Genomic DNA, 13,525 nt, shown 5'->3' on the forward strand with positions numbered 1-13,525 from the left:
TTATGTTTGAAAACACGATTGGACGACTTGAATTGTGTATTCAACAACAGGGGGGACACGTTCAACATTTAGTGTGAAAATTTGTAAGTAAAAATGAATATTCAATAAATTAACAACATTTATTTCACTAAGTATCATTTCGGTATTTACAAATCTGCCTTCCATGAAACACAATGACGAGACAGTTCTCTAGTACTTTCTCTAGGTTTGAGGTTATTTCTTAGTTTTTGTTGTTTATATCTTAAATTTACGGAGCGCCATTCTATGCTAAAGTGTAGACTGGCAGCATACCGTGTTTTATTATTTTAACTAACCACATAGCTTCTTATTTATTCCTAGAGGAATACACGCTGTCAGTTGTAGAGTTTCTTCGCCTCACAGACAATCTTGTTAATTTTTTACACATTTTGAAATAGAAATAATTCAGTCTCCTTTATTCTGGTGTAAGCCACACTAGGGCCTACTCCTTTTATTTCTTGCAAGAAATTTGTATTCCTTCTTACTAGCTTTGTTGCAGTGTTGTGCAGATGTAAACCTGATGGGAAATGCTACATAACAAGAATGCAGAAAACGGGGTCGACAGAAGCGTCCGATCCCACGCGTCGGCTTTGACCCGTGACGTAAGGGTGTTGTGTGTGACGTCATGACGGCGCGGAGTTTGGTTTGAGTGTGGCTGTCTCCAGTTCTGTTTTATCTTATTTTATTTACTTTTCTGACCTGTTCGTTCTATCTCGTGAGATTTTTTTTAAATTTAAAAACACTTATTACTTATTTTAATTATCTGTTTCCTCGAATTTCTGTTTTAGTTTATTATATTTATCTTTCTGATCTGTTCGTTCTATCCCGTGAGATTTTTTTTTTTAAAGACAAAAAACACTAATCAGCTACTGAAGCATCTTTATCTTCTATGGGTTGCAGGGGTTACGACCCCTGGGGAGGTGGGTGGGTATTCATGCATGGCTGTCTTCACTTACACGTTGTAGCTACGCAAGGCGTCTAAATTTGTTTATATTTAGTTTGTCCCCCACCCAAAACACCCCATTTCCCGCGCTTGTCCCGTTAGTGTCATTAGGCTTCTTGTGGAAAGTGTGTGTGTTTGTTTTTGTTTCCGCCATATTTGTGACGTCATGGGTCAAAGCAGACGGGTGGGATCGGACGCTTCCGTATTTGCAGAAAACGAACTATAAAATCTATCTTTAAGTCACCACATTAGTAAAATGTTGGGGTACTTTGAACTGTAGTGTATAGTTTTGAAACGATTTACGCCAGGAACTGCTTCCTGATTTGCATTCCTTATCTGGGTACAATATGATAAAACAATTGCCCCAGGTAAAACTCCCAGTCCTCTCCGGTAACAGCTCAAACAAACCTTACATCTGACAAGTGTGTTGCGAAAAGGGATAGCACTAGAGAAGTTTGACGTGATGCTGAAGTGACGGATCAACACCGAAAAATTTCCTCCTTTCTTCATTGGGAAGGGGGGAGGGGGCAAGGAGAATCAGCGACCAAAAGTTACTACTCTCCCTCAAGACAACACAGAGTTTCTAACTGTACTGTTTGTCTTACGTGTTAAACCGTTAACATAAGTTTACTACTCTTAACGAACATACTTTGACAGCATTTTTAAATTCGTCAATAATCACGCGAAATATTAAAAACATTATTTTTGTTGACCCTGGAAACCGCGGGCAACTGGTAACGGCTTCCAGGACAGCGCTTTACTAATACACAAGAGGTCGGCTGACGTTTCGATGCAGAGGCACGGACAGAAACGCGCCGCGCTCATTTTAAATATCTGAGTCACGGCAATTTTGCACAACGCGACAACGGCACTTCTGTACACTTCGCAACAGAATAAGGCGCCATTTTGTGTTCATTGTCTGTTGCCCCGGCTCACGCCTGAACGATTCAGTGGCGAAGGCCGCGTCTTACGTAAGCGACAGAAGCGACCGACAGCTTCAGGCGACAAACCACAACCGCAGTTATGGTTCCAGAAGTGTCCTACGTGAGCGACGTCTGTGTCCCGCCTGCAACTGGCGACGTTTGATTCAGACGTGTTTGAATCTCTCAGAGCAACAGCCACGCGTCTTCTTCCGCATCTTATAGCTTGACATCTTTGCTCGACAAAGTTCGGAATTTATTTTCGTTATTCGTCATTGTTACTGCGCTGCACGAAATTGAGTACATGGCTGCACGAAATTTTTAAGAATTTGCGGAGGTTAAATTACATTGCGTAGACTTTCCGTAAAGTTCATTTCAGGCCACACATTATTGCGTCTGAAATGCAACCAGTAGATCTAAATTGTATTTAAAGTTGAGACCGGACTGCTTTTCATTCTTGATGTATTGGTTGTTATACCCGCGGACGGGTCGCTCGCGGCGCGTCCGAACCTTTCCTGCGCATCGGAAATCAAGTGGTTGTAAAAACCTCAAATGGTTCAAGACGATTTTTGGAAATGACAGCATGCAGAAAGGACTATTTTATCGTATGATTAATACTCGATACGTTTTTGTAAACGCTTGAGCAGAGCGAAAACAAGACTCCCTATAAATTACACCATGAGGTTTTGTCCGTATTTTCATAGCCAAACAAAGAAACAGGTAAATGGGGTATCCAAGTGACCAGCGTGAGGTCTAGTTTTGCATGAAAATATTTAACTGCTTGAATGTAATCAGGGTAATTAACGAAAGCTTAATTAATGAGTTGAGGAAAAATTGAAATATTTCGCGAAAAGCTGCTGCCAAGCTATGTACATGAAGTATCAAAAATGGTGTGTGTTCAAGGCCTAGCTACTTTGCACATAAAAAGATATTGGTGCGGTATTTAAATGTCAAAAAGGCTTCCTTCGAATCAAGTACATTAGGAAGGCAAACGAGGAGTCAGTAAGATCATGCTTTCTGAATAAAACTTGAAATTAAAAAAAATGAAAGAAATCAGTAAAATATTCTGTGAAATGATTTGTGTAAAAGAAATAAGTAGAGCAGAGAAACGTTCTATGTGCCTTTGAATGACTCTCGAAATAGTGAAGAGAAAGTGAGTTGCACAAACGTTTGCCTGATATTTATTTCATACTTTTAGACAAATCATTACACAAAACGTTTGACTTTTCTTTTCAAATATTTGGTATGCTTTACTGTTACAGACTCTTTAGATTAATTGAAACGCTTGGCCCTAAGACTGACTGCTGATTAATTACGTTCGCATCATCAAATATCTGTAAAATTTCATTGTTCCTTGTAATTAGGAATTTAATGTGTGTGATGTACTGGGATAGGTGTGTATACACTTAAAGATCAAGTTCTTTGGGAAGACATTAAAAATATACTTAGCGATGCAGTGTAAACGGGATACATAAAGCTTGGTACACAGAATTGTAACTGAGTTAGTTTAAGAGCAAGCTGGGATGGAACCCACAGCCTCTTCGAAGCCATAATCATCTGTAACGCTACCGCCACACCACAGCTCGCTGATAATCTGCGTATTTCTATCTGTACGCGCAAACAAAGTTGACACTCGGCGCGGCGGCTGATGGCAGCGACTGCAAAGGCATTTCCCGTCTACGGCCGCGTTTAATATCTGTGTATTTACGGTAGTCATTCTTCCGCATTTATTGGCTGTTAAAAGTTCTTGATCATGTAAAAGAGAAACACTCGCCTTTAATTTATTAAAGTGACAGTGGAATGCTGCTCTGCTCATTCACCTGTATTCGAAGAATTTGTCTGGTGATTTTCGTAGTTGATATTTATGAAATTCTGCACGGAGATTCCTCCCTTTGTAAATTTCACGCACAGCATTCCTTTTCGCTTTATTTTCTTAAGTAAACCTATTTTTGTAACCTTACTCCCCCGATACAGTGCTCTGCAGTTTAGGGGCGCCGTTTTATAGAAACAGCTGGTTGGCTCTGAGCAGCCATCTTGTAACGGGGCATAGTCGGCCGCTCGCACGCACGACATCCGAGCTTGTCGCCAGATTCTGCTGCGTATCCAGACGTCGCCCACGTACGGCAAGGCCTAACTGGGCGACGAGTACCGAGGGATAAATTGTTAAACGGTCGGCACGGAAACCTACTGCACTGTTCTTCGTACAGATTCTAGTTTTTCTTAAGACACCAGAACAAGAGCGACATTACAGCAGACACGAGCAGTTGCTGTGTCACGAGGCAAGCAGCAATGCGTACACGCAGAACGACACTAGCAGCTCGCTTATACATTTAGGAGACGCCAGCTAGCCGCCTACCTTTCTCCGGTATTCCAAGGGACAGGCGTGTCTGCTCGTCGCACTGCTAACCGCGTGGCCGCTACGTCACGACTGATCCGCGGCAACAGCTGAGGCGCGCGGCGCGGCGCTGACGTCACGGAGCGGCGATGCCAGCGCCGCCCGCGGCCGGCGCCCGCACTACAGCTGCCAGGTGACGGGCTGAGGCGTCCGCCGTGTTTTCTCCGTCTCCCTGACGTTCCAGCAGTGTTTACCTTAAGGGTAGTTAATGTATTCACAAAACTTCATACGATCTTCCTTGTAAGATATTTGATACTGCACGTATGAAGTGAACCACACAATAATTAATGTTTATACAGATATTTTGAATGCCCCTTTAATATAACAGCAAAATTGAAATGTAACGTTATACGGCTACAGAAACGTAGTTGTTACGTACCAATGTCTTCAAATACGGCTGTTGTTGTTGTCGTTGTTGTTATTGTTATGGTCTTCAGTCTAGAGACTGGTTTTATACAGTTCTCCATCACACCCTATCCTGTGCAAGGTTGTTCATCTCTAACTACCGCAACCTACAGCCTTCTGAATCTGCTTAGTGTAATCATCCCTTGGTCTCCCCCTGAGGTTTTTACCCTCCATGCTTCCCTCGAATACTAACTTGGTGATCCCTTGATGCCTCAAAATGTGTCCTACCAACCGATCCCTTCTTTTGATCAAGTTGTGCCACAAACTCCCCTTCTCCCCAACTCTATTCAGTACCTCCTCATTAGTTATGTGATCTACCCATCTAATCTTCAGCATTCTACTGTAGCACCACATTTCGAAAGCTGCTTCTCGTCTAAACTATTTATCGTCCATGTTTCACTTCCATAATGGCTACACTCCAAACGAATAATTTCAGAAAGGACTTCCTGACACTTAAATCTATATTCGATGTTAACAAATTTCTCTTCTTCACAAACGCTTTCCTTGCCATTGCCAGTCTACATCTTATATCCTGTCTACTTCGACCATCATCAGTTATTTTGCTCCCCAAATATCAAAACTTATTTACTACGTTAAGCGCCTATTTTTCTAATCTAATTCCCGCAGCATCACCCTATTTAATTCGACTACATTCCATTATCCTCGTTTTGCTTTTGTTGATGTTCATCTTATATCCTCCTTTCAAGACATTGTCCATTCCCTTCAGCTGCTCTTCCAGGTCCTTTCCTGTCTCTGACAGAATTAGAATGTCATCGGCGAACCTCGAAGTTTCTATTTCTTTTCCATGGATTTTAATTCCTACTCCGAATTTTTCTTTTGTTTCCCTTACTGCTTGCTCAACAGACAGATTTAATAACGTTGGGGACAGGCTACAACCCTGTCTCACTCCCTTCCCAACCGCTGCTTCCCTTTCATGCCCCTCGACTCTTATAACTGCCATCTGGTTTCTGTACAAATTGTAAATAGCCTTTCGCTCCCTGTATTTTACCCCTGCCACCTTCAGAATTTGAAAGAGAGTATTCCAGTTAACGTTGTCAAAAGCTTTCTCTAAGTCTACAAATGCTAGAAAGGTAGGTTTGCCTTTTCTTAATCTTTCTTCTAAGATAAGTCGTAAGGTTAGTATTGCCTCACGTGTTCCAACATTTCTACAGAATCCAAACTGATCTTCCCCGAGGTCCGCTTCTACCAGTTTTTCCATTCGTCTGTAAAGAATTCGCATTAGTATTTTGCAGCTGTGACTTATTAAACTGATAGTTCGGTAATTTTCTCACTTGTCAACACCTGCTTTCTTTGGGATTGGAATTGGGTGTTATGCTGTAACAACCTGTGGCTATTTATTAATTTTACCTGAATATGGTTACTTGTAAGAGAGGTGTTTATGTTTTTTTGTTCAAAAGTAGGTTTTTTTAGGAAATGCCACATTTTTATTGTACAGGGATGGGGGAAAGCATAGTTTCATGTTACAGTGAAATGAATTTTTATTAATAGTTTCATCCCCCCTCCCCCCCCATGAACCATGGACCTTGCCATTGGTGGGGAGGCTTGCGTGCCTCAGCGATACAGATGGCCGTACCGTAGGTGCAACCACAACGGAGGGGTATCTGTTGAAAGGCCAGAAGAATGTGTGGTTCTTGAAGAGGGGCAGCAGCCTTTTCAGTAGTTGCAGGGGAAACAGTCTGGATGATTGACTGATCTGGCCTTTTAACATTAACCAAAACGGCCTTGCTGTGCTGGTACTGCGAACGGCTGAAAGCAAGGGGAAACTACAGCCGTATTTTCTCCCGAGGACATGCAGCTTTACTGTATGATTAAAAGATGATGGCGTCCTTTTGGGTAAAATATTCCGGAGGTAAAATAGTCCCCCATTCGGATCTCCGGGCGGAGACTACTCAAGAGGACGTCGTTATCAGGAGAAAGAAAACTGGCATTCTACGGATCGGAGCGTGGAATGTCAGATCCCTTAATCGGGCAGGTAAGTTAGAAAATTTAAAAAGGGAAATGGATAGGTTAAAGTTAGATATAGTGGGAATTAGTGAAGTTCGGTGGAAGGAGGAACAAGACTCCTGGTCAGGTGACTACAGGGTTATAAACACAAAGTCAAATAGGGGTAATGCAGGAGTAGGTTTAATAATGAATAGGAAAGTAGGAATGCGGGTAAGCTACTACAAACAGTGAACGCATTATTGTGGCCAAGATAGATACGAAGCCCACACCTACTACAGTAGTACAAGTTTATATGCCAACTAGCTCTGCAGATGACGAAGAAATTGAAGAAATGTATGATGAAATATAAGAAATTATTCAGATAGTCAAGGGAGACGAAAATTTAATAGTCATGGGTGACTGGAATTTGAGTGTAGGAAAAGGAAGAGAAGGAAACGTAGTAGGTGAATATGGATTGGGGCTAACAAATAAAAGAGGAAGCCGCCTGGTAGAATTTTGCACTGAGCACAACTTAATCATACCTAACACTTGGTTTAAGAATCATGAAAGAAGGTTGTATACATGGAAGAACCCTGGAGATACTAAAAGGTATCAGATAGATTATATAATGGTAAGACAGAGATTTGCGAACCAGGTTTTAAATTGTAAGACATTTCCAGGGGCAGATGTGGACTCTGACCACAATCTATTGGTTATGACCTGTAGATTAAAACTGAAGAAACTGCAAAAAGGTGGGAATTTAAGGAGATGGGACCTGGATAAACTGAAAGAACCAGAGGTTGTACAGAGTTTCAGGGAGAGCATAAGAGAACAATTGACAGGAATGGGGGAAAGAAATACAGTAGAAGAAGAATGGGTAGCTTTGAGGGATGAAGTAGTAAAGGCAGCAGAGGATCAAGTAGGTAAAAAGACGAGGGCTAGTAGAAATCCTTGGGTAATAGAAGAAATATTGAATTTAATTGATGAAAGGAGAAAATATAAAAATGCAGTAAATGAAGCACGCAGAAAGGAATACAAACGTCTCAAAAATGAGATCGACAGGAAGTGCAAAATGGCTAAGCAGGGATGGCTAGAGGACAAATGTAAGGGTGTAGAAGCTTATCTCACTAGGGGTAAGATAGACACTGCTTACATCAAGAGCTCAGATGGAAACCCAGTTCTAAGCAAAGAAGGGAAAGCAGAAAGGTGGAAGGAGTATATAGAGGGTCTATACAAGGGCGATGTACTCGAGGACAATATTATGGAAATGGAAGAGGATGTAGATGAAGATGAAATGGGAGATGCGATACTGCGTGAAGAGTTTGACAGAGCACTGAAAGACCTGAGTCGAAACAAGGCCCCCGGAGTAGACAACATTCCATTGGATCTACTGACGGCCTTGGGAGAGCCAGTCCTGACAAAACTCTACCATCTGGAAGGCAAGATGTATGAAACAGGCGAAATACCCTCAGACTTCAAGAAGAATATAATAATTCCAATCCCAAAGAAAGCAGGTGTTGACAGATGTGAAAATTACCGAAGAATCAGTTTAATAAGCCACAGCTGCAAAATACTAACACGAATTCTTTACAGACGAATGGAAAAACTAGTAGAAGCCGACCTCGGAGAAGATCAGTTTGGATTCCGTAGAAATACTGGAACACATGAGGCAATACTGACCTTACGACTTATCTTAGAAAAAAGATTAAGGAAAGGCAAACCTACGTTTCTAGTAGGTATTAAAATCCATGGAGAAGAAATAAAAACTTTGAGGTTCGCCGATGACATTGTAATTCTGTCAGAGACAGCAAATGACTTGGAAGAGCAGTTGAACGGAATGGATGGTGTCTTGAAGGGAGGATATAAGATGAACATCAACAAAAGCAAAACGAGGATAATGGAATGTAGTCGAATTAAGTCGGGTGATGTTGAGGCTATTAGATTAGGAAATGAGACACATAAAGTAGTATAGGAGTTTTGCTATTTGGGGAGCAAAATAACTGATGATGGTCGAAGTAGAGAGGATATAAAATGTAGACTGGCAATGGCAAGGAAAGCGTTTCTGAAGAAGAGAAATTTGTTAACATCGAATATAGATTTAAGTGTCAGGAAGTCATTTCTGAAAGTATTTGTATTGAGTGTTGCCATGTATGGAAGTGAAACATGGACGGTAAATAGTTTGGACAAGAAGAGAATAGAAGCTTTGGAAATGTGGTGCTACAGAAGAATGCTGAAGATTAGATGGGTAGATAACATAACTAATGAGGAGGTATTGAATAGGATTGGGGAGAAGAGAAGTTTGTGGCACAACTTGACCAGAAGAAGGGATCGGTTGGTAGGACATGTTCTGAGGCATCAAGGGATCACCAATTTAGCATTGGAGGGCAGCGTGGAGGGTAAAAAATCTTAGGGGGAGACCAAGAGATGAATACACTAAGCAGATTCAGCAGGATGTAGGTTGCAGTAGGTACTGGGAGATGAAGAAGCTTGCACAGGATAGAGTAGCATGGAGAGCTGCATCAAACCAGTCTCGGGACTGAAGACCACAACAACAACAACAGTTTCATCTGTCATTTAACCAGTGCTCATTTTACGGAGTTCATGATATATGTTGCTTTTTGAGTTGAGGTAAAAACTTTATTCTTTGAGGGTTATGTTACTTGTCCAAGTTCCCTCACACTTACCAGCCCGCCATAAAAATATCTTAATTATCATCCGGTCTACCGAGCTTATATAAGAAATGGGGTTAACCATTACTCCGTTTCTGCCGGTATGGCCATGATAAGACGTATATATACATCAAAAATATTCCTCTCCGCATTTCTAACTGCAAAAACATCACAGGAATTTTGAGACGAACTGCTGCAGTACAGTTTTCGACTGGGAAGATACGCAATTGCATACAACTGGTTTCACGTCTATAACGAGGTGTACGTGTGTTTGCGTATATTTCCAATACACAACGGAGCGACGGGTGGTTCCCTATTGTTTCTCTGGCAGCCTACGGCCCATCTTGTTCTCCATTCAGGGTCATATTATATCCAAACATGCGAAAGCCATTTTTCCAACAGTTTGTGCAGTCAATAGCTGAGCAGCCACCCATATTTACGACGAGTTCTTCGGTAGATTTAAACAGAAATGTCCACTCGCATCGCAACTCGTACGTAAACCAGTGTGAATATCTTATTCTTTGGGGAGAACATGGCGGACAGCTGAGCCCAGGTTGCAGGAGGAGTCTCGGTCGGCACGTGTCCGTCAGCCGGGCGCAGTTAAGTCCACCCCTCTGCCTCTGCCAACACGTGGGCCGCTCAGGGGGAATACACAACTACACCAGAGAAAGCAGCTCTTTCGTTACATTCCGTCTTCTGGAAGATCGCCATTATTTTTAACGCATTTAATCGGCCGCTAATAACTACACTACTGGCCGTTAAAAATGCTACACCAAGAAGAAATGCAGATGATAAACTGGCATTCATTGGACAAATGTATTATATTAGAACTAACATCTGATTACATTTTCACACAATTTGTGTGCATAGATCCTAAGAAACCAGCACCCAGAACAACCACCTCTGACCGTAATAAAGACCTCGATACGCCTTGGCATTGGGAGTCAAACAGAGCTTGGATGGCGTGTACCGGTACAGCTGCCCGTGCAGCTTCAACACGATACCGCAGTTCATCGAGAGTAGTGACTGGCGTATTGTGACGAGCCAGTTGCTCGGCCACCATTGAACAGACGTTTTGAGTTGGTGAGAGATCTGGAGAATGTGCTGGCCAGGGCAGCAGTCGAACATTTTCTGTATCCAGAAAGGCCCGTACAGGACCTGAAACATGCGTTCGTGCATTATCCTGCTGAAATGTAGGGTTTCGCAGGGATCGAATGAAGGGTAAAGCCACGGGTCGCACCACATCTGAAATGCCGGGTGATACGCCAGTATGGCGATGACGAATACACGCTTCAAATGTTCGTTCACCGCGATGTCGCCAAACACGTATACGACCACATGATGCTGTAAACAGAACCTGGAGTCATCCGAAAAAATGACGTTTTGCCATTCGTGCACCCAGGTTCGTCGTCGAGTACACCGTCGCAGGCGCTCCTGTCTGTGATGCAGCGTCAAGGGTAACCGCAGCCACGGTCTCCGAGCTGATAGTCTGTGCTGCTGCAAACGTCGTCGAACTGTGCGTGCAGATGGTTGTCTTCCAAACGTCGTCGAACTGTTGACTCAGGGAACGAGATGTGGCTGCACGAAATGTTACAGCCGTGCGGATAAGATGCCTGTCATCTCGACTGCTGGTGATACGAGGCCGTTGGGATCCAGCACGGCGTTCCTAATTACCCTCCTGAACCCACCGATTCCATATTCTGCTAACAGCCATTGGATCTCGACTAACGCGAGCAGCAGTGTCACGATACGATAAACCGCAATCCTGATAGGCTACAATCCGACCTTTATCAAAGTCTAAAACGTGATGGTCCGCATTTCTCCTCCTTACACGAGGCATCACAACAACGTTTCACCAGGCAACGCCGGTCTACTGCTGTTTGTGTATGAGAAATCGGTTGGAAACTTCCCTCATGTCAGCACGTTGTAGGTGTCGCCACCGGCGCCAACCTTGTGTGAATGCTCTGAAAAGCTAATCATTTGCATACCACAGCATCTTCTTCCTGTCTGTTAAATTTCGCGCCAGTAGCACGTCATCCTCGTGGTGTAGCAATTTTAATGGCCAGTAGTGTATTTATGGTTTGTTTAAATGATAACCCCATAATCTTAATGTTTAACTGATAACACAAAAGTTGCATTTTTAATCATGTAACGTTCGCACGATTAAATTAAGACAATTATTTTATAACACTTTATTCTTCGAAAATATAGATAAATCAATAATTAAAAAAGTTACTGTGAGATGCGAGTGTTACTGCATGTGAACTCAATCTCGATTACGCTAGGTACTGCAACTCCATTCTTCTTACCAATGTGATGGAACGTTTTGAAACTTTCACAGAATTATTCATCCTCCTTTAACTCTTATATAAACAAATGCACACTCACGGAGACAGCTGTCAGGCGTTGGAATGCCTTTGGAAATAGCTGCAACTTGTGTATTTGACATATCACTGTTACATCACTACGAATGGGACTCTGAGACACTGTAAAGTCTAAAGCGTTAAAAGCCTTCACGTTTTTGGTACCCTCTGTGCTGTTGAAGCTAAGTTTCTTTTGCTTCGAGTTTTAGTAATCTGATAGCCAATTGTTCCGCTCTATAGACATCGATAGAAGTCGATATAAGTTACCGGTGTTAAGTTGTTTGCAATTAGTGATGGCTTTCGAGCATTATCCACACAGCCCGTCTCAGACTCACAAAACGAGAGATATCTGTTACTTCCGTTTAAACTGAACTTAAGTCAATCACCCAAGCACATTAACTTACACTCGCAGAAATAAGCAAGAAAGACGCACCACGATTGATTTATTGGCATGCGATGGAAATCGATAGATGTCATGGGCATATGTACACAAACAAATAATTGCAATCTCAGAAAAATTGGATGATTTATTCAAGACAAGTCAATAATGCGTTGGTCCTGTGCCGTCCCCAGTGAGAAATATTGCAAAAAACTCGAACGTGATATTTAAAAAAAATAAAGTGGACGAGAGATTTTATCTCGACACATAATATTATGTTGTGTGTGAATACTGACCTCTCAGACGGTAGATAATTTTTCTTATGTGTATTATTATTATTATTATTATTACATAAAATACTGAAGAGACTGTCGATTGCGAAGAGTGAAAAGCACTCTGTATTCATTTGTATTTTTTTTTTTTTTTGTCTGTTCACTCTCTCCCTTGTCTGTCGTGTTACAAGTCGGACATATTGGTTCGCTGCTATCGAATGTAAGCTCAATCGTACTATTAATCTGGTAATAAGTTTAATGTTTTTGTCGCTTTTATTTGTAAGAGGTGAGCCCTATCTTATGTTCGCTTCCTCTAAATACCAAGATTCTGAGTAATTTTCAGCGCAACAATTGCAGCCGCCGCTGCAGCCCTAGACGCCATTACGTGGCAATCGTAATTCATAAAATTCGCGGAAGCGAAGAATTCTGACGCTAAAATTATAATAAACATTTTCTCCACAGCCGACTGACGCAGCAGCAGCAGACGTGGTTTCAAGATTTTCATTTTCAGTTCTTGATCGAGTCCAGAACCACGACTCGGACTACAACCAATTGTTAAAAGTGGTAAGAAATAATTGTCTCGCGCGCGTGTGTGGGCAATTGCAAATAATAATCAGAGACCTCATGCTCGAGAAGAAATATTTAGCCGGTGGAAAAATACCAAAAGATTATTTCAGTTGTAAGGTTGATGCATCAAGTTGTTCTGAAAGCGGTGCCGATACTCAACATAATAAAAGCGGGTTTAAAGCTGTGAGCTATCTGGGGAAGTTATCCTCGCATTACTGAGCCACTGTTTCACCAGGTATCCAGTCTAGTTTACCAAATTGCCAACCAGACCAACATTAATTGTAATCTTTTAATACTCATATTACAACAACTGGTGATATATATATGTATATATATGTATGTATGTATGTATTAAACTTGATTCATAACTAAACTGGTGCCTTATTTAGGATTGTGAAAATGTGAGTTTGTAATCTTAGAGAACACATCAAATATGGAGCCAAGATTGGGAGACTGCATACAACACTGCATTCATAAAATAACACACGAAGAACGTTGAAACATATGGAAGAGGAAATTAACCACAACCAACCGATTCAATTTTCACCCAAAGAAGTTACGTTCGTAACACAATCCTGCCGTCATGAAATTATCACACATTGGTATACTAAATTCATACTAACTGTATGCGAAATCTTCCTGAAAAGAAT

The 13,525-nt window shown here is 41.8% G+C and overlaps 1 protein-coding gene across 2 annotated transcripts in view; it reads right to left on the reverse strand.

Moving 5' to 3' along the window:
• The window catches only part of LOC124553765 (ankyrin-3-like), a 44,569-nt gene extending 40,242 nt beyond the window's left edge, over nt 1-4,327 (reverse strand). Inside the window, exon 1 of one of the 2 annotated variants that reach the window (XM_047127700.1) lies at nt 4,238-4,327. The gene's annotated coding sequence lies outside the window, so the exon portion shown is untranslated. The remainder of the gene's footprint in view (nt 1-4,237) is intronic. The other variant, XM_047127701.1, reaches the window with a different exon arrangement.
• Between the last annotated feature and the right edge of the window lie 9,198 nt (nt 4,328-13,525).

Source organism: Schistocerca americana, chromosome 11 (assembly GCF_021461395.2).
Source record: "Schistocerca americana isolate TAMUIC-IGC-003095 chromosome 11, iqSchAmer2.1, whole genome shotgun sequence".
NCBI classification, from domain to species: Eukaryota; Metazoa; Arthropoda; class Insecta; order Orthoptera; family Acrididae; genus Schistocerca; species Schistocerca americana.